We start from the raw sequence: 22090 nt of genomic DNA on the forward strand, positions 1-22090 counted from the left end.
TTTCCTGTCTGCTGATTTTAATTTTTTGTTTGTTAAAGGCACAAAACCATTAACCATGCTTACACAAATCCCATGGGCCATCTTACAATGCACAGGTGTGGTGGGGACCTGCTGGCTGCTCCCCTGCTTCCACTGTACTGTAAGATATTTATGTGGTGGCTGAGTGAGGTGAATGCAGTGGCTCTGCTGAGTGTGCTCTCACAGCCTGCTTGCTTTTAGTGTTTTTGTGACATTGTGTCTGTTATTTATAATTCTTATTCATCTGGATGGATTAAAATGAAATGAGATATCCATTCTCGGAAGTAACCAAACCTGCAGAAATACAGCATAAACAGCAAGGACAGAATAAAAGCTGTGGAATATCTATCCATATATTAGGTCAGGAAGCTATTAAACCTGCCTTTATCTATACTTAGCAGAGTTGTGAGTATAGTATGTTTTCTTCTTTTTCCATTTGCATTTCCTTTTCTCCAGTTGGTTAATGAACATGTAATCAATGTCTCTTTAGCACATAAAGTAGAACATTACTTTAAAAAGGGAGGTGAAAGGATTGTACTGAAGCATCACCTTAATATAGATGCTGAATAAAGTGAGACAAAAGTCCTGTGATGGAAGGGGTGCCCTACATGTCAATTATAGTTGCAGGTCAACTTGATTGACAACAGTTCAATTCCATAGCAAAGTTAATCTTTACTAATGCAGTTGTCTCAACTGATTTTAAATTCTAATGCATCTCTGGATGGCATGTTTTCAGTTAACTGATTAACATTTCACTTACGAGCCTTCACATCTTTGCTATAATCACTGAGAGAAGATTCCAGCGCCCCCCTGTAAAGCAAATTTATGTTACCATCATTTTTGGTACCTAGAAGTTTCACATTAAATATAACTGAGGGCTTATTAATTTAAGGATTGAATTATTCTTTTAACGTAGATTTCACCATTAGAGACATCCTAAGCCTTTCAGTCACTTTGGACTTACAACATAGCTCAGGCTTTAAATTCCACTGGAATATCAGCAGTACTGCAACTGGTCAAGCCTAATAAATAATAAAACATCACACTGATGCTGTCATGAATGTTTTCTGTGGACTTTGTAGCTGACCTTGAGCACAATAAAAATTGAATTCTCCTCCCACTGTAATTTTCAGTTGATGATGAAATACCGTGAAGTCATTCCTGTTTACAAACCAATCACATTAGCCAAATGCACAGGATTTTTGATCATAGATAGAGTCTTATGTAGCCCTAAACACAGACAGTATCACACAAGACAATAGAGAACAACATTTGTCCATGGTCTATCTGATCCTTAACTAGTTAAAATGGCAATTTAGCACAGCTAATAAAATGGACTTGTTAAACCCATGCTCATATATGTTGAGTTTCTTGAATGGACTATGCAAAGGGTTATCAGATATGAAGGTTGTTGTTTAATTATATTTATATGTAGACCTCACTAAAATTTTACACATTACTATATTTTGAATATATTCTTTTAATTTGTAAAATAGTTTGATTTTTGTTTAAAAAAATGAATGTTCGATTGTTAAAGTGACTATTTGCATATATGCATGAGACAGAATTTTGTGCCTTTGATGTTGGAATCCTTATTGAAAACTATACAAGAATCTCATATATTTTCAATACTCTTATAAAAATTATTCAGGGTTCCTTCTATCATTTTTCCCTGAGAAAATCAGATACACAATTTTCACACAACTCATGTGATGTTACAGAAATATTTAGTCCCTTCAAGTTCCTTGGTGCATGTGATAGCGTGTTTGAAATGGAAGTAGTGCACAAAGATTGCTCTAGTGTTTACAAATCACGGTGAAGTTTAAGATGAGAGGTATTTTGCAAAATTGTCTCATCAGATTTTCTCCAAATATACTTCCAAAAACCCCCACTAAACTAATAAACTCCAGACTTTTTCCCATTTTTCCAAAACTTGCATTCCAACTGGCAATACCCTCTGAAACTTTTTCCAGTTAAGAATTCATTTTCATTTTATGAAAGAAAATTAGGTGAGATGTGGCAAAAACTGGGACAAGAATTGCTTTATCAGATCATCTAGACCCTTCTGAGAAATGAATAAGCCGAAGACATTCAGACATTTAAATGGTTATGGATAGAAAATGGAAGAGTAAGAGACACTGCTAAAACTGGTCTGTAAAGAGGACCAGCAAGGTCTCCCACCAAATCCTCCCACTGCCCCTCCCTCTTGCCATGTGTGAAACCTGATATTTTCATTTTTCTTCCAGCTGAGCCCTGCCTGTGGGATGGCTTGCCCAGCTGCAGTGCTGACCTTGGGTGACCTTATCTGGCCTGACCAGATTTCACTTCTGGGCTAGAGATCCCATCAAGAGCTGTGAATGTTATGAATGGACCGAGACATCAGGAGGAGGTCTTTAAGCACAGTGTTAGAGCCACTAGAAAAGCTATTATACACAGCTCTGAACACAGCCTGTCATGCCATAAACTTATTATTTCATCCATGCATGATCTTTCCTCCTAATCCTCCGTCTCATAGTGGATGGCCTTCTTTAGACCTATGTTGATTTTTTTCCTTATTTGACTTTCCTCCATTGCCACAGAGTGATTAACCTGTCAGCTGGCATAGATCTTCTCAGTATTAAGGTTGAAGAAAACATTACTTAGATGAGTTGCTGAGAGCTGGGGAGTGGGATAACTAAAACCACCAGCTTCACTTATGGCATATCTGTTAAAAGAAACTGGGACTGGACTTACTAACCACCCTCATAGCAACAGTTGATCTTAAATACTCAGTTGAGGCTGTGTACTATATTTAAGTAAAACTGGTTGCAGGTATTTCATATTGTCTTTCATGATTCCTCATCCTTTTGAGGGAAAACTGTTGCAAAAACATTGCCAAGAATCAAATTTGCAACATGTCTACAATTTTTCAAGTCTTTTTTGGCTCTCAGAAAATTCTTTTACATTCATACGAAGATAAGTTACAAATCTATTGCCATAGTTGCTGCTGTCATCCTCAAATAGCAAATACTTTGGCATTGTGATCCCAAATACCTAAGAGATGGCATATCTGATCTCCAGAATTACGAACAGTGAGGCCATCTCATGAATCATGGCCACAGGTTCACCTTCGTGATAGCCTGTTCTGCGAGACAGGCTCTAACACACTTTTTTCAACAGTGTTAAAAGATGAATGCCCATGAGGAGGCTTGGTCCATAATCTATGTCACCTTGGCAAATACAGAATTAATGCCAAGCTTGATTTCCCTTTTACACATACACATGCTAAAAGGGATGTCCATATCCCATCCCAATCAAAGCCCCTAAGACAGCCTATATTCATTACATGTAAATTCCTTACTTGTTTTCCACAGGATTTTATATCCTACAGCATTCTCCCAATGCCAGTAGCAATTCTTATATAGACTGTGTATTAACTTTTATGGAAGCTAATGTTAAGACTTTTATGGAAGTTAAGATTTTATGGAAGCTTCACTCATTAATGCTTTAGGAGATTCTTAGTGCTGCAGGATTTGCTGGACCATTGATTGGTAGACATAATAATCTATGTGTGAAAGATGTATAGAGAGCTATAGAAAAATATTTTTGATAGTGTTTAAATAAGACATGGAAATGGGCAGGCCTCCTGTGCACAGCTGCTAACCCAGCATTTTATTAAAACAGTGGATCATAGTCTCTGAAAGCTGCTGAGCACTGTGTAGGATCCAGTCCCTTGCCTCACTTGATGGTAATGTCAATGAACTTCAGATCAGCTCCTTGCTGAGTACTAGAAAAATGCAATGAGACTGACACAAGTTGCTTGTGTTTAGTGCCTGTCAAAACATGACCCAAAGAAAATAGAATGAGACAGACAACAAGAAATGAGTGAATGAAAGAAAGATATGAAGAAGCACAACCTACAGCTGAAAAACAAATATGTGAAGCAATGAAAATGAAGAAAAAATGTTTTCCTAACTTCTTCTGTTAATACTACTGCAGTGAGTAAGGTGTTAGAAAGAGATTAGAAACTAATACTCTCTTTTGTGATCCATCTTGCGTTGCATTTTCACTGTCATTGCCCCGGTTACTTCACATCTGGTTCCACAGTTATTTACTTTTTGGTACTCACACAATGAGTCTGTCTTTTGGTCTTCTTTCTTCTTACTTCAGAATTGATTTTCTGCCAACTTTACTCAGACTGCTCCTCGTGATTACAGGAAAGATCCACCAAGATTATGCTTCTGAGGTGAAAGTGATCACATTACATGCTCTCCCTGATTTTTACAAAATGTCACTATTTTTCAGTTGATTCTAACCTAGTGCTGATGAATCTAACAACACCACAGCAAAGTGAAAGAGGGATAAGTGAGTGTGGCAATTTCAGCATGTGTGGCACTTAAATTCACCCATTCTGGGTCCACATATTTTAACTTCACTGCTTACTCATCTGATCCACAAAGCAGTATGGGGTCACAAAAAGCAGATAGGATGAGGGAAAAGTGGTGAGACAGAGACCCAAGGTGACAAACAGGGCTGATACTCAGGCCTTAATCAGCTTCTTGAGAAAGGGTCTTTGCAACTCTCACCACCAAATCCACATTATTTCCTCTCCAGCTGACAGTGGCAGAAAAAGAGTTGTTCTTTTTTCTGGCACAATAGCGATAATGGGCAGTTTAAATTCCAAACAGGAGAGGGTGAAAAAAATAAAATGAGAAAAGTAATGTAAGGTATATGCAGGCTGTTGGCAACTAAAAAACTATGCCAGCAACTGGCCTTGAAGTCTTCTCAAGCTCAGCCTTATTCATGTGATACGAGTAGCTTCTGTCTATGACTCATTTTAGATCTGTAGGTAGTCAAACTACTCTAATCCCCAATAGGTGTCAAGGCACAGCATGAGGTGATCCTGGCAGATCCTTTTATATCTCAGCATAAAAAGAAAAGGAACTTGTACCAGCTGATGGTGGGCCGTTATGGAGGTTAAAGGCTTCTCTTGCATGAACAGTGTTCAGGTTGCAAACAGACATTGAAACCACTTCTCAGCTACCAGTCAGTTTACCCTTTCAGACAGAGCTCTCATGTTTCTCACATGCACAAATTTTTCTGGTATCACAAACTGCATGCTGATTACTGTGAGGCTATGTTAATTAGTCCTCAGTAACAAAGTGAAGTTAGTTCCACCATTTCCACAGGCTTAATATCATTTTATGCAACATCTCTTTCGGTTTGTTTTTTCTCACAGTGTGCGGAACAATCCATCATGCCTTATTGTACTATCACAGTACTACAGAGTCTTGGGGTGACTTTATGATGCTGTACCCCTTTCGCCTGCTTATTGACCAGACATGAATCCTGTACCTTTCTGTGCCTTTAAGGCAGATCCAGGAAGGGGGTCAGGAAAGGTGGTGGAATTCCTTCGGCGGCTGTGTTCAAAAATGCAGATAACTCTCTTGCTCTCACCTCAGCTCTTGGCTCCGCAGCAGGGAAGATAGTTGCATTCCTTTGCTTTTTAGCTAGCTTGTCGTTCATTTAGCTGAGGGAAGAATTTTTCCTGGGACTGTGGTTTCTTCTTCTTCTCCTGTTCAGCTTTGCTCTGGTCCAGAACACCATCACCAGGAGGCCCCACACTGTGGCCCAGAGGGGCCCACGCCACACCCCACCTCTGGAGAGAGCAGAGCCACACACATAAAGAGGTTTTATTTATTTAACATTATTCAACATTATTCATTCGCTAGTGCCTGCGTGCACCCTGCTTGTTAAATAAACAGCTTTTTTTCACCTTCCTCCAAGAAATTTCTTTCCTAACCTGGTGAGGGAGGGGCTGCTGAAACCTGCCTTCTATTAGAGGATACGTTCATTTCAGCCGTTTCCTCCTATTTGTCTCAAACCGAGATAATAATAATAATTAATAATTAATAATAATAATAATATCTGAGTATCTGAAACCCAGAGTTTATGCTGAATATGACATAATTACAGCAAGGATTATAGAAGGAGTTCATGGTTGTATTAAAAATTTAGCACACACAGTAGTAAGAATTAGGATCTTTTAATTTTGTCATACACTGAACTTATAGTCATAACTGTTGATTTTGTGGATACAAATTTCAGAAAAGAGAGGTTATTATTTAGTCAGAGTTAATATTTGGTACAAATATGTAGTTTTCAATACAGTATTCCTACTGATTTTCTAGGAGAAGAGAACAACCATAACCTGTGCAGTGAATCCATCTATAATAGATGTTCTAGAGCAATTATTTGCAGTGGTTTTCTAGCAGAATGCAGTGAATACATCTAGAGATTAAAACAAAAAATATCATCAGATCATGTTGTTTCTAAAATTTAATTCATGTTGTTCTAAATTTTTTAGACCAGCATTAATTTATTTTACTAACCCTCTTCTGTGGCAGTTGAAAAAGACAAAAAAATATATAAAACTAAGAATAGATGCTGACTTTACAGGGATAGATTTTACTTGCTGAGTAAAAACTTAATTTAATTTCTATTAGATTGGTTCAGGTGGAAAAAACCTATAACAATCATCTAGTCCAACTGCGTGATCACTTCTATATATATTATGGAAATACATGAAACACCCAAAAAGACAGAAACACCAGGTAACATCAACAGAATACTTTAAACTGAAATAAAGAAATCAAAAAAAGGGGTACCACCTTGAATTTCATTAAAAGAAACACAGATTAGACTTCTTGGAAAATCATTCTTTCCTGAAAATGAAAATTTTAGGATCATTTTCACCCTCCAATATGTCTTGCAGGCCATCACACATATTTCACATGTATCCTAGAAAGAAAATTCAAGTGAAATTGTTTAGTTGGTCACTGAGTAGCAGCAGGCAGCTTTGTCCTACAGTCAATCCAGCTCCCAGACTACAGCTGGAGAAGAGGAACACTGTCACACCTTCAGCAGCCAGACAAGAAGCAGTACCCAGCATCTGACTGGTATTTGACTCTTCAGTTACTGCTGGTATCAATTTGTGTGATAGCAACATTTTGGAGGTTTTAATTAATTAATCTGTGAATAAAAAAAAAAAAAAAAGAAAAAAAGAAAGCTCAGTTCCTCTGGCTCTTGACCCCAGCTATGAGTCATATCAGGGTATTGATTATTTAAAGCAAAACCTGTGCTGTTATTGCAAATATCTCTCAGGTTTTTTCCCACATCTTTATTTTTTGACAAATTAATAAAAATAGACTGCTGATAATTTAAAATATGAGCACGGAAATGCTGCTGCTTTGGTGAGTCAGCTACACATAAAGAAGCTAATACCATTTTGGCTAGAAAATGAAGAGGTAAGATTAGAGACCAAAATAGTATCTTTAATCTCATTTTTCACTGCAATAGTATATGTATTTGAAGTCTTAGATATGATCTTTTTCTTTAATTATTGCTCTAAAACACTTTAAAAGCTGAAAAGGGCATATGACTCTCATAAATATGCAGAATTGCAAGCAAATGAAAGTTTAAAATCTCCAAGACTTGAAAGCCTTTTTCACGGATTGGCAGAACAATACAAATGATAAGTATACTTTATAAAGTTAAAGATCACTTAGATTTGTCTTCCCTTTGAATGCCTATCCTGGAAAAGGTACAGCAATAATCTCTGATCTACAGGTGTATTTCTGGAAGATGGGAACCAGCAAAAGATTTTAGGGTCTAAAACAAAGCAGAAAAGAAGAAATGTTTACAAAATATGAACATGACAGTGAAAAACAAAACCAGGTAGCAATATTATCTTTCGTAAAATACCCATGGATGATATTAAAATGTAAGTATCAATTTTATTTTTCCATATTAGTACCTTTCCAAGTCTATAAATACAGTGGACTATGCTTTTACATTTAAATTCTTATTCCACTGTAATCTATAAAGAAAACAAAGTTAGACGTTACAAGCATTTATAGTCAAATCAGGCGTATCTACTTTTTCTTTTTACTAAAACTGGACAATCAACTTTAGAAAAAATAGTCTGGATTTTACATAACCCATCCAAAATGTTCTCCTTTTCCACTGCAAACCTCAACAATTCCTATTTGAGTAGGTAAACGTTCAGTACAAAATGCAAGCAAGATCAGTAGACTGCAAAATAGGTACAGAGTAATATACAAAGAGATATTTAAGTAATTATTAAATTTCTTGGGCCTGATTTAGAGCACCTTAACTCTATCTCTTGGATTTACAGAATATCTTAACAGATTTCCAACTTTATTTTCCCAGAATTCAAGCTTCTCAACTTAATATCCTGATATAATAAACACATCTATAGCAGTGTCTCAGCTGCAAATATAATCTAAGCATGAAAAATTGTATAACTGAATGGCATATAACTCTGAGTAGTGCAAACTGCCTCTAAAACTTTATTACTAGAGCAATTTAAAAGAAAAATTGCTGATTGAGTGTTTCAGACTTTAATGACCATTCAACATTTCTTTAATGACCTCTAATATGCTTCAAAGTGAGCATCTTTAAACCCTGGCCTAGATCACTGTACATCAGCTGTAAGGAACATTTCCTGTCAAGGTGGTTTATGAATTTGGTGACTGTTACAATAACATACATCTTAGTACTAGCTAATAGTAATGTGAAAAAAATAATTGAGATTCACCTTTAATGCATGAACATGATGGACAATTTTCAGTGGTTGTGCCAGATCGAAAATACTGCACCAAATTAATTTGAGTGAAAAAGCACAGGTTTTGACTAAGCCTGCTTTAGGCAGTGGTGAATTATAGCTACCCCAGATTTATATTACCTTCTTTTCCACTGATGCAGTTATTGAGCCAGTGTAACCACTTACTTGACAGCAGAGGTGAATCTCAGAATCAGGAATTCTCTCTTTCTCCATGGTCCATGATGGAAGTGGATTATCTTCTACTGCAGCCCCAGCACCTGTATGTACAGCCTAGATTCTGACAACAGACCAAACAAAGCTGTCCTCATTTTTTTATAGCTCTCTATTCACTGTATGCTTATTTACAATAGCTTAACAACATCATTTCATACCCCAAGGACAACCAACAATACCCTTGAATTTTTAATAGGCTTTGTCTTCAAACAGAGATGTTTCTCAACATCAGTTTCACCTCTTGTTGCAGTTCTTATACCTGGAGAATCAGCTTCCCACATTCTTACTGGATTTAAGGTAGATCCTGGCAGATTCTTCTAAGGGTCAAAAATCAGACACCATTAAAATGACTCCTTCCAACCCTAGTGGCTGGCTCTGATAATGAAAAGAGCCTCTGTCATGTAAAAATGATGCAGAAAGGATGTTAAAAGACAAGTTTATTTGCACTCTTGTGTTCTCTTCCTTTAAATGGGAATAACCCTATTAATTTTCAATGGTGATACCAAGATTAAATTTATTGAGGTGGATGACCAGGAGAATTTAATTAGAAGTCACATTGCAATAAAGCAAAACAATAGTTATCTTGGACTAGAGTTATGATTGCAATTAATCTCCAATGACTCTGCTCTCTAATAAGCACTGCATCCTTCAGCTGCTCCAAACATAATACCTTTGCAACTGAAATGCATTTTTTTTAAAGCACAAATTCCTGCTAGGGTAGCTCAAAACTTCATTTTGTGTAACATTTTTACATATTTCTTAAGAAGGTAAAGCAAACTTTGTGTTCTGCACAATTCTTAAGGACTTTGTTCTAGATGCAGTTAGTTCTAGGTACAGTGTGTAGATTAGCAAAACTAGGCAAGATCAATCCTATTGAAGCTGGCACTGAACCTGGCAAGGGATGCAAAGTGTCACAGGAAGGGCTTCTACAGATATTTAGTCAGAAAAGGAAGATGAAAGAAAATGTACCACCCAATAACGCTGTTAAATTGTTAAAGACAGAAGAAGACTGAGGCACTCAGTAATTTTTTTTGCCTCAGTCTTCAATGGCAGTCTCTCTTCCCATACCTCACGAATGGATGGACAGCAGGATGGGGACTGAAAGAGCAAAGTCCCTCTTAGTGTAAGTAAAGATCAGGTTCATGACCATCTGAGGAACTTGAGCATACATGAGTCTATGGGACCTGGTGAAATGCTTCCCAGTGTCCTCAGGAAATTGGATAATGTAGCTCCCAAGCCACTCTCCATGGTACTAGAAAACTTGTGGCAGTCAGGAGAACTCCCGATGACTGGATAAGGGGACACATTGTACCCATCCTTAAGAAGGTTAGAAAGGAGAATACAATGAACTACCAACCTGTCAGCCTCACCTCTGTGCCTGGGAAGATGATGGAACAGATCTTTGTAGAAGCTGTGCTAAGGCACATGGAGGACAGGGATGTGACAGCCAAGGATAAGTCTTGTCTGACCAACCCAGCGGCCTTCTATGATTGGGTGACTCCATCAGTGGACAAGTGAAGAGTTACAGACGTTATTTATCTGGACTCTCTAAAGCCTTTGATACAGTCCCCCACAACATCCTTCTCTCCAAATTGGAGAGATGGATTCAGTGGGCTGTTAGGTGAAAAAGAAAGTGGTCGTATGGTCACATGCAGAGGGTAGTGCTCAATGACTCAGGGTGGACATCAGTGACAAGCAGTTTCTCTTGGGGCTCTGTACTGGGACAACAGTTATTCAAGATCTTCATCAGTGACACAGACAAGGGGATCAAATGCATCCTCAGCAGATTTACAGTTGGCCCCAAGCTGAGTGGTGCAGCTGACATTCCTGAAGGATGGGATGTCATCCAGAGGGACCTGGACAAGCTGGAGAAGTGGCCCATGGGAACCTCATGAGGTTTAACAAACCAAGTGCTGGCGCTGTACCTGAGTCAGAGCAAACCCCAGTATCAATCCAGGCTGGGGATGGACAGGTCAGAGCAGCCCTGCCCAGAAGGACTTGGGGGTGCTGGTGGGTGAGAGGCTGGACATGACCCAGCCATGGGCACTCACAGCCCAGAGAGCCAAACGTGTCCTGGGCTGCATCCAAAGCAGCGCGGCCAGCAGGGCCAGGGAGGGGATTCTGCCCCTCTGCTCTGCTCTGCTGAGACCCCACCTGCAGTGCTGCATCCAGCTCTGGGGTCCCAGCACAGGAAGGACATGGAACTGCTGGAGTGGCTCCAGAGGAGGGCCAGAAAAATAATCAGAGGGGTGGAACCTCTCTCCTACGAGGAAAGGCTGAAAGAATTGGGATTGTTCAGCCTAGAAAAAGAAGTCTTTGGGGTGACCTATTTGTGGCCTAGCAGAAACTGAAGGGAACCTACAATGAAGATGGAGAGAGACTATTTACAAGACCATGTAGTGACAGAACAACAGGGAATCAATTTAAACTGAAAGAGCCTAGGTTTAGATTAGGTATTAGAAAAAAATTCTTGACTGTGAGGGTGCTGAGGCACTGGAACAGGTTGCCCAGAGAAGCTGTGGATGCCCCATCCTTGGAGGTGTTCAAGGCCAGGCTGGATGAGGCTCTGAGCGACCTGGTCTGGTTAAAGGTTTCCCTGCCCATGGCAGGAGGGTTGGAAGGAGATGATCTTTAAGGTCTTTTCCAACCCAAGCCATTCTATGATCCTACATTTTTATTTTCCTGGACATAGCAGAAATCTCATATGAGTCCTGAAAAACACTTTGTTGATTATCTCTTCTGATATGCCATCCACAGCTTTTGCCACACAAATGGGCAATTTAGCTGTAGTTTACAATGTGAGAGAAAAGAAATATTTCAGAATTGCAATAGTAGCCATAATCTGAAATCATCAGCTTTTAACAATATATACAACACAATTATATAGTGGCTTTAATCCAGTAATAATTACTGATACCACAAGAGGAAAATATCAGCATTAGAAAGAAAAATGGCATGACTTTACATGACTTGCAATTTTAGCAAGATTGCCTAAGGTACCAAACTCTCCACTCTCTCTGTTGCTGACCCTTAGCGACAGAGATGTGCCATGTTCTTGAAGAGATACAGATTTTTGTTAAAAAAAAAACAAAACAAAAGAAGAATGTCATCAGACAATCCTCAGAAAAAGAAGAACACTGATCTGGGCACAAAATGAGTCAGCACTCTCCAACATTAAAATATCAATTAACAAATATCAAGATGTCAGTAAATCCATTTCTACGCTACAAATAGATGTAGCCAAGCTTGCTCAAACCTGTCCTTCCTGAGAGAGAGTGGGGACTCTGGTAATTAGTTTTGAAATAAATTTTTATTTTTATTCACTGCATGTCAATAGGAATTCAAGTTAAGCCTCACACAATTAAAGCAATATAACACTGCACAAGTTATTGAATTTCTGCAGGGATACTTAATAGTCTATATATTACAGTGTAGAAAGGACGTAATGTATCATATCATTCCAAAGTACAGGCAAATTTTAAAGGGCATTATTTCTGCAAATAGAAAGTATAACTATTTTTTTAACTACTGAAAGAAAAATAATTCTCTCTGTGTGTGTATGTGTTATAAAGTATATTTCTATGTTTACATAACTGTAATATTTTTGGGCACTATTTCTCATAAACTAGATCCAGACACAGAATTCTGTTCTAGGAAATCTCCATGGATTCCCCTGAATAGTTCTGGTCTTCTCTGTGCATACAAAATTCTGCAATGTGGAAACCTTCCCTCCTTCCTTTATAAGAGTAGGATCTGAAGCATTTATCTCAAATTTAAAAACAAGATTCATGAATATGATAGTGAAGTTTATTCAGGGTGGGGAGGGTGAGTAGATCAGTTAGAAGGATTTATGAAACTAATAATGTTCTGCTGCTCAGTTTAAATTCTATTGTGCTATGGACTTACACAAAATTTCTGGTACATATTGAAATAAATTTCATAGATTAGAAGAAATTACGAAGCTGCTGCTGTGATGCAGACTTAAAAAATAAAAATAATAACTCAAGAAACAGTGTATAAAGATTTGACTAGAAAGTAAAATTGTAGGCAATAGAGATATAGAGGTAGTAAATACTTCGCCTTATTTTCAGTCTGCTATTCTCCATGCAATGAAGAACAGTACAAGGGCAAGTGCTGAAGGGCTACAGAGTACTGAGGTAGGAATAGTTAAATATCACCCTGTAGTCACATCAATCACAACAAAGTTCCACAGATCAAGGAGAGCTATTTAGAAGATGTGGTATATTTACTTTTCAAGCCTAAACTAAATCAGTTTGCTGAATTGTAAGTGAAAATTTGAAATGATAGATTTTTGAAGTGCTCAACTTGATCTGACAAGAACATACAGACGTAGAAAAGTTTTAGAGATGTGTTATTGAGTCACTGGAGGTGCTCAGGGTGTGATATCCTTTTGCACATGAGACAGGATATGTGCTTATCCATAGAGACCTCCTGTGCTAGCATTAATATCCCTCTATCACTATTTGGGGCCAAATCTTCACCTTCTCTTCCTCTCCACTGAAGACTCCAGGAGACAGTTTCTGCCTTCCTCATGGAAGGGAGAGTGGGAGAGCTGGGACTGTGGTTTGTCCCACAGAGCTTCCAGATCAGGCTCTGGGCAGAACTCAAGGTTTCCTTCTAAACATCTCAGTCACAAGGGCGTGGGATTCTCTTAGGGATCTCAGTACTGAGCCCACAACCCTTTTGAGTCCACTCTAAAGAAAAGTCTCTGTACGATGTCAGAGGTGGGAACTGACACACATGAACCATGGGAAGGAGTAAAACCATCACAGGAGTGGATCCCAGGCTGATCAAGAAGTTCACACCGACAGAAACTGACTTTTGGTTGTAAGAGAGTAACTCTACACCAAGCCAGATGTGAGCCTCACATGTTCAGCAATTTATACCTCCTGTAGCTGCTGAGCAAGTATGAGAACACACCCTCTCCAGGCAAAGTTTTTGCCTTTGTGTGTATACACACTGCATAAAAAACAAGTGTGTTTTTCCTGAATTTCTTGCAGTTATTTAAAGAATTTAAAATATGAGTATGTTGTTTTGTTTGTTCTAGCTCATGAGAGAATGAGAATACCAAAAAGCTACTGCCTTATTTTACTTTTGACTGAAAATGTAGGAAACAAAGAAATGTCATAATCCAAAAAGCATATCTAAAAAGCATGGTGACCACAAACAGTCAGTAATAATGTGTCAATTAACTTTTTTTTAAAATTTAATATGCCTACTAGCTTTATATGCTATGTTCATTTTCATAAATGTACCTTTTTCTGTCTATATATATTTAAGATATCTTTCCTGAAGCTCTTGCAGTAATTTTAACAATTTTCAGTGCATTTTAATGGTTCTCCAACATAAACCAAATGTAAGCAGACAAATATTCATAAATATATTCATAAATAAGCCACTAATAATCTGAAAAATAAATATTCAATTTCTCATTTTAAACACAAACTGTGAAATTTTATAATTTTAGTAAATACTTGCTGAAGTAAATATATAATGATTCTGTATAACCTTGTGCTTACCAAAAATTACTGCAGTTATTATAAAGTATAAAATGATTCTGTATGAAATGATGGTTACCAAAAATTACTGCGGTTATTATAAAGGCAGTATTTAACTTGAAATCAATACATCTTTATAGCTATCAATCAAGTTTTGTAAGCAAACACTTTAATGACAAGATGCAAAGCAAGATTGAAATTGATGTTGCTGATGTAAATCAGTCAAAGACTGACAAAATCCTTTTGGCAGCGTTACACAGCAATCACTTGTGTAACTCCCTCTGAGTCTTTCTGCAAGATGAAGCATTTGGTGCTGATTTTCAGTGCTCAGTCATCTCTCCAGAAAGCACTTAAGAGCAGCAATTGGCTTTGCAGTTATTTCTGTCACTGTCTTTCAAAGCGATCTTAATGGACCATGTGTTCTCAGTAAAGGGCTTATTTCTCTTCAGAATTCCTCTGCATACTGAGGAAGGATTATCCTGTCACATCACTGGGAATTATAACAGAGTCTCATAAGCAATCAAAACCCAGGTGTCTCCAGCGTTTTCTTCCACACCCAAGAGACAAGGTCGTATCTACCAGGTTACACTAAAGGGACTTGCAGTGGAGCAGCATTGCTCATGGAGTCCCTTAGTCCCAGGTACAGAGCAGTACCACAGTTAGAGCTCTGCTATCTGCCAAAAATCACCCTGAAGGACATATTTGGCCAGTTCAGTGACAGCTGTCCCCACTTGAATATGAGAAGTAGCGTGTTCCTCACCAAATACAAATTTATTTTTTCTTGACACAAAATGTATTGATTATTCACATAGTTTTCTGCAGCCTTTCTTGCTTGCCTTGGCCTTATATGCAGCTTGGCATCTTCCCTCTTCTCCAAAACTTCCCAACAAGAGACAAGAGCCTACCCTAACCAAAGCAAGCCCTGTAGGGATCCAGCTACAGAGATCACGTCTGCAAAATGCGGTATCATTTCTAGCGATTGTAGAACTTCTCAGTAAGAAACAGTGTGAGTGTGTAGAGGAAATCTTAACTACCATCTTGTTTTCTAACTTCAACTTATCAGCAACTTAACTCTTTTCCAGGGCTTAGAGAGCAAATGTATATATTTAATCACCATTTATGTATATTCAGTTGGTAATTTCCTGGTATATGATAATTTTGACTATGTTAATGACAGCTGTAACTTGCATAATATGTCTGAATTAAGAAAATCTGTTTATTTATCTATATATGTACTTTCCATAAATTACACTCCCAAGAGTGGGGATACTGGTCTAATGCAAATATATCTCACAGGGGAGTTATCTGCATATTTGATTATGCTTTTGGTTTTTTTTGATTTTTTTCCTAAGACAGAGGCTTTTCTTAAGCAATCTGCCTAAATTATTACATTATTCTTAATGTGATAAAATTTGGTTACAAAACTCACGTGAAATCTATATCACTAGATGTGTTCAAGTTAGGGTCTTAATGTAAGTCTTTCAGAAACCCTGGGGACCAGATCTTTACAGGTTGCTCCACTCAGCTCAGTGACACGTGAACTCCTGCCCTACTAATGCCAAAGAGCACTTTCCGTGCTGGGGAGACTCCAGTCCCTGCCATGCAGTGGGAAGAGGGAAGCAGGAGCTGCAGCAAACCTGCTTGTGAGGAGCTGCACAAGCAAAGCTCAAAGGAGAGAAAAGCACTCAGGAATGGGAAGGGTGCACTGGATTTCAGGGGAGGAAGATAGAAGAGGAAGAATCTGCAGACAGATTCCAGAGCATGTGCATGGTCTGGGTTCAGATGCTTGCCTGCTGGGCATCCCAGCAGGATGCATCCTCTGGAGCAGTCAGAAGCTGGAGCCATACAGGAACAGCCAAATCACCCTCCTGACTGTAGTTTTGCAGCCCTTGATAGTGTCTGAGCAAGAGAAAACACTTGGCTCTTTCATGAAGAATGAAAGAAAACTGTTGGGCTTGACAAAACCTTTACTTTGCTGATTTTAAATTAAATATTTTGTTACCTGTTTCAGGATTTATAATCAAAGGGTTTATTTATTTTTTCCTTTTTTTCCCCCTTTTTTTCCTTTATTTTTTATTTCCTTTCTTTTTTTACACAAATTTGAAAACATTTGTGGTATCCCACTACTTCTAATTTGGTACATAAAATGTTTAGAATCAATTGCCCAGCCCTAGCGGTAACAGGCAGGGAAAAAAATTCTTCAGCAATGGTAGGGATATTAACAGCAAGGCCCTAGAAAAAAAGTAAAAAAAAAAAAAAATCATGATGCTATGCTCCTTTGTGAGGATATTTGCAGACAGCAAAATGCAGATAAGGCTGCAGTGGCACCTGGCTTTAGTTAGGATAGGCACTGATGGCAGTGAAGACACTTGCACAGACTTTTGCTTCTACTGGCAGACACTCCTACCTTCTGTGTGTTTGCTCTCCTGTCACAGGTGTTGCATGGCCTTATTGGCTATTACTCATCCCACAGTGCTGTTTCTTCAGGGATGTTCTTTTACCCAAATGAAGCACAAGCTAGCTATCATGATACAGATAGTTTTATGTGCCATTGACCCACCTATCCTGCCTCACTACTGGAATCACTTACCTGACTTACTTCTCCTGTCTCCCAAGGGTATTTTGACAATTAATTACTTTGAATTTGCAAACACTTTCACCCCCATTTTTTTATCATTTATGATGGAATTGCATATATATCTGAGAATGGTGCAGTGCCTGTAAAACCTGTCAATGCTCTGATTTCTGTGATTACTCAATAACATGCTTACACTACAGCTATCAAGACCCTAATTTTCTGAAGCAGAGGGCTTGCTGTTGTAAATCTGAAATAGGAATTTGAAAAACATTCACTTAAGTTGTCACAGTGTTTAGATAGCTGTTGATCAGGCTGTTCGCTCCATATATTTTAACAGCAGTGTTCTTCAGCAAGCAAACTCAACAAGCCAGAGACCTTCACACTCTTCCCTTTGAGTAGCACTCTCATGTTGCAGCACCAGTAAGCTCAGTTTACATCCCCTTACCAAAGTATAAGATCCAGATCCAATAGCACTTACCTCTTTGGAGTACTATGTTGCATTCATTGAGTCTCCTGATTCGTGAACCCTCCAAATGCCATGATAGGCAAGGTGTGAGATGCAGAGCCCTTCTGCCAGCAGAGCCAGTTTTCTGGAAGAATAAAATAGCATATCTGAGCACCAGCTTCCAGATGAGGCAAAACAAATGATATTTACACTTAGAGAACTACTCCAGCTCCCTTCTGTTGTTTGCAAAACACTTCCATAGGAAAGAATAAGAGAGAAGTATTGAAGAGGAATATAGAAAAATTAAATATTTTAGCTGCTTAACTTATATCATTATAATTAATCATTATTTAACATAGTTTTATATCATGTTAGCAGTCTGCAGCCTTTGTCACGAACAGCTGTTCATTATACTAATCACTCAAAGCAGGGCTAAAAGTAGTTGCCATTTGAATGAGATTTGGAGTGCTGATGGGGAAAAGGAGGCTGTAGTGGAAGAAGTGGAAAATGGTGGTACTATCAATGCTGGAGAAGTTACCACAGTCCATTTGGTGTCTGATATCTGAAAAAGTGAATTATATGGAATATGCAGCCATATGCAAACAACATGTTCTGCGTTGCAACCAGCACATCCTAGCACAGTTCTCCTGGAATACTTCTGCAGCTGCCTTTTACCAGAAGCCACTGAAGGCAGCTTGAAAAAGGGATTTCAGCTGCTATTTTTCTTTCTTTTTTGTGTACTTATTTTTTTGTCTGTTCTGAAGAAAACCAGAATGCTTTCGTATTGAACAATGATATATATTTCTTCACATAAAATAAAAGCCTTTTTGGTATTTTCTACAGATTGCTTGGCTTCAAAGCCCAGCTTCAAGATTCCCAGTTGTTTCAGCTGGTGTAACAACCCTTTCTCATTTCCCTTAGCATGCTACTATTTTTCCTTGTCAGGGAATTCCTTTGAAAATAAGCAAAAATAAACAATTTTTTTTTCTTCCCCCATTGAGTCATCTGAATGGCCAAGTCACAGCCCTTTGTCAACCCTATTGAATATTTGTCCTTCAGCATTTGCTCTCACTGAAGGCAAACATGATATTGCTAACTTCTTCTGGTAACAGCAATGTTTGATGCTTCACATAAAGGCACAAAAATCTCATTCCGGAGGACAGATCCTCAGCCAAAAACACTGGGTGTTCTTCCCAGCACTTATGGCACATACAAATAATTATAGAGAGCTGGTGTTTCCAACTTTATCCCGCATCCCTTAAGAGCCTGTAATTTTGTAAAAGGTAAAATGAAAAGTGCCAAGACAGTATCATTCTTTTAGGCTTTCTCCAGCCACAAAGACTAATTTATGGAATAGAGGTGAGCTACTACAACTGTGCAAGGAATATTTCTTGGGAAGACTCTGTGGCATCTGAATTCCTATCAAAGACACACCTCCTAGATAATGAGGCCACAGAAACACAGTTCTTACGATTCTGGTAACTAGAAAAAGAAGCAGAATTTCAGTGTTCAGTATTTCTGACAATACAGAACTAAAAAGAATAACTCTAAAGTGCTAGTGTGTTTTCTTAGTGCCATGAATGTTATGATAATTGCATTACCCCAAAAGATCACTTTACTCAGACCATAATTTTCTATGCAATTTTGCATTTTGCTGATAATAGAGATTCATATATAATAGAGACTGTTATTAACTGCAGGGAAATGTCATGCCTTTCATTGCCACACGACATCAGAACAGAAAGGGAGAACAGCATTGTGACAGGGAACTTAAACATTCTGGGTACCAGGTTCACAAATCTGAGGCATATTGTGCAGAGTTTGTCAAATTATTTCAGATCTAGTGCCTTGCTTCTTTTCATAATGTCCTATAAAATTCTAGCCAATTTTAAAAGTATAAATTATTCCTCAACAATGAGGTAAGAATCACTTCAGAAGGGTAAAAATTGAGCTATTCAAGCTTAGATATATGGCCTATGGGAACCTTTTGGATCAAACATTTGATTGAAAATCACTATGATCAGCTCTTAACCACTTGAGACTGGTCTGTCCATGCTGTGGACAGGCACCCACTACAGACATATCATGCAAACTGGAGCCAGGTATGTTACCATTCCAAGTACGGTACAAAAGCTGCCTTGCCTCCAGAGCCACCTCCCAAAATGCCACAAGAAGAGACACAATGGAGAAGGGGGCTCACAGGAAGGAATCAGGGAGGAGAACAGGGGGCCTTTGGTACAAGCCAGGCCAGACTCAGGTCCAAGGAGAAGCTTGGCTGATGGGCAAGTGAAGGGAGGGGTGATTGCCCACAGACTGGTGGAGAGGATGGCAGAGATCATCAGACCCAGTAGGAAAAGGACACCATAGAGGACATGAGCGCTGCAGAGAACAGCCCAAAACTTAAGCCAGCTAAAGGTTAAGACTTCATCCTGAGTTTTGGTGTAGTGACTGCTATAATGAAGTGCTAGGGATTTCAGACCATTTCCAGTGTAATTCTACATGACTGAATCCAAGGAGAGTTTACCTGACTTTTAAAAACAAAATAGCAAACGAAAAGTATTCCCTTATTAAGACAACAGTAATAAAGTGGAATCCCTGCAGAACACCTTGGTTAGATAAACCAAACAATAATCAAACATCTTAAACCACCCACCCCAGTGTGCACAGCCTTTAATTTAACCCATTGAGACTGACTGAATTTTTGCTTATGCCCTTGCCAAGAGACTGGAAACAGACTGCTGCAAGAAAAGCAATTAGTAAGATGACACAAAACCCAGCCTTTCATTTCCTGGAGAGTAATGTAGACTAATACAGAGTGGAAAAAAATCACAGGTGGAATAATTCTGTTGTCACCCACAGCAGAAGTAAAAAAGCAAAACAATAAAAAATGATATTTAGAGGAAAATCAGAAGAAAATCCTGCACTTCCTCCCACACTAAAGTAAGCCAACAGAAATAAAAATAATACTTATAAATGCTTTATTGCATCTTTTGGATGCCACCCCTATCTCCTCTTTATCAATAACTGGTTTGACACTGGCACTCAGAATTTTCCATGAATCTGTCTACAAACAGGCAGTTCTTTTGTCCTCAACTCTGCAATCCTCCCTGCTTGTTCATTTGCACTGAGGGAATCCTATAGTCTTTTTTCCCATTCATTCTGCAGTGAGGTATTGTTTTTATTCTGGAAAGGAAAACCTGTCAGAATCAGTACAAAATGGAAAAATGTCAGGTGACAAAATCATAAGGAATATAGGGTAAGGGAAAGCTAAAATATTTTAAAGTGTGTTAAACACTTAGCAGCCCATTGGCAGCCGCTTAAAAAACAAACAAACAAACAAACAAACAAAGAAAACAATAAAACAACAGATTAGTCTGTTGCTTAGAAGATGTTTTAAACTGTAACATAAATTGAATATAACTTATTTTCCCCTTGTCTGAAGCAAACAAGTTTATGATCCCCAGGGTAGATCAGTTATAAATAAACCAGCTTCAACACTTGCTCACCAGAAACTGCAGAGATCATCACTTTGCGAGCAAAATCCCTCTAGGTATTATCAATTAAGCAATGAAGCTCAGAAAAGTAAAAAGATCAGTGGGTCACAGAAGAAGTGGGGTTATTTTTGAAAAACTGAGATTTCTCAAGGATGTTTCACAGGAAGATTTTTTTAGACTGAGAGGGAAGTAATGCCAGAAGAGCTAATCATTCAGCAGTGTAGGATAGCAGGTAAGCTGGCTCCTTCTGTACAGAAAGCCTCCATTTACAGTCTGATGATGTGCCATAAAACAGTGTTCTTGTTTATCAGCCAACCTTTCTCCCAAAATAAGTACCAAGTTGGAGACATCAGGTTAACTTTTCTGAGTTACTGTTACTTTGAGATCAAGATCAGAGTGCCACTTGAAAGTATTTCTGAAGATTAAAGTAAAATTTAAAAATTCTGAGGGTGATCAGAGTGTCCTGACCAATTTGAATTATTTTATTGAAAAAGAGCCTGGAAATATGAACAGGACAAAAGGTGATTCCTTTCCTTCTATTTTAAAAATAGTGTCAAAGGGATTTCAGACAAAACAATTACAGAAAAATAGATGTTCAACTTTGTAAATGTTCCACTTGTTTAATGTAAAAATTAACCACTACTTAGATGTTTCTAGGTGTATTTGAGCTACAGATCACAGCAATGAGCACAGTGCCTATTTTCAATAGGCAGAAAGGAAACAAAGATTTTTTTCATTTAATTCATCATTTATAGCTTGCTTCAGAGATTCCACAAAGAAATGTGTTCTGGCCATCCATGTTGATACTGAGAAGAGCAGCCCCTGCATGCCAGACTCTTACTGACTTTGCAACTCAGTATATCACAAGCTGCAACGACTTTTGCCCATAGCAGAAAATAAGAAATGGAGTCTTAGGTCTGGCTTGTTAGTTTCTCTCTACTCACAAATTGTGGGTGTGTTTTATTCAACTTCACTACTGATGCCGCAAAAACTTTGTCCTTGCTCTCATCAGCTGTTGTGTGTACAAACCTGAACACCTCTGACACTGCTGCTGTGACTCAAACCCTAGCAAAGCTCAGCATGTCAGAGCAGGAAAAAAAAGTAACAAGAAAATAAAATGGTCTCCTCCAGAACAGAAGAGACAGGACCTGATCTCTTCTGCAGTGTCCAGCCCAGGGACTGGGCAGCTGCTCAGGG

At 38.4% G+C, this 22090-nt stretch overlaps 1 long non-coding RNA gene across 1 annotated transcript in view; it reads right to left on the minus strand.

Moving 5' to 3' along the window:
• Window positions 1-6010: 6010 nt before the first annotated feature.
• LOC108449013 overlaps window positions 6011-22090 on the minus strand; it is a 27421-nt gene continuing 11341 nt past the window's right edge. The window contains exons 2-4 of the long non-coding RNA XR_001865113.1: window positions 17433-17544; window positions 8810-8921; window positions 6011-7668 (exon numbers count right to left, since the gene is read on the minus strand). This is a non-coding gene — a long non-coding RNA (uncharacterized LOC108449013). The remainder of the gene's footprint in view (window positions 7669-8809; window positions 8922-17432; window positions 17545-22090) is intronic.

This window comes from Corvus brachyrhynchos, unplaced genomic scaffold, assembly GCF_000691975.1.
Source record: "Corvus brachyrhynchos isolate BGI_N302 unplaced genomic scaffold, ASM69197v1 scaffold310, whole genome shotgun sequence".
Lineage (NCBI taxonomy): Eukaryota > Metazoa > Chordata > Aves > Passeriformes > Corvidae > Corvus > Corvus brachyrhynchos.